The following is a 519-nucleotide window of genomic DNA, read 5'->3' on the forward strand; positions in this document are numbered from 1 at the left end:
GACTTTTGTCATTTTCTCTCTTTTCCATGAAGGGATTTTTCTGGCATGGCAAATAGTGTGGGCCCTCTTCTCCTCTCCCCTCACAAAGTTGTGGAGCCATTCAAAAACATGGGCTGCTGACTGTACAAGCAACCATGGCCTCAGGTCCCCGGTCACAGCAATGCCAGGCCTTATATCTTTTTCTGGACAAAAACAAATTGGGGCCCACCTCTACCACCCAGACCATCTCACCTCTAAGCAATATAAACTTGGAACAGTATGGTGATCATTCCCTCACTCTTTCCTGCCTCATGACCTAAAACTCCTAGAACACGCTTCAGAGCTGCCACAGGTGGTGTTCCTGTCTGATGTTCCCATGGGCAACACCAAGAAGATGTAACAGCACCTGCAGCCCCAAAGAGAAAACCAGCCTTTCTCTGACAGAAGCACACAGAAACCCCACGCAGGAAACCTGCTCCTTCCCCAACACACACACCAAAAACAGAACCATAACAACAAAGGAAAAAGTAGCCTGTGTGG

Source organism: Lemur catta, chromosome 10, assembly GCF_020740605.2.
Source record: "Lemur catta isolate mLemCat1 chromosome 10, mLemCat1.pri, whole genome shotgun sequence".
NCBI lineage: Eukaryota > Metazoa > Chordata > Mammalia > Primates > Lemuridae > Lemur > Lemur catta.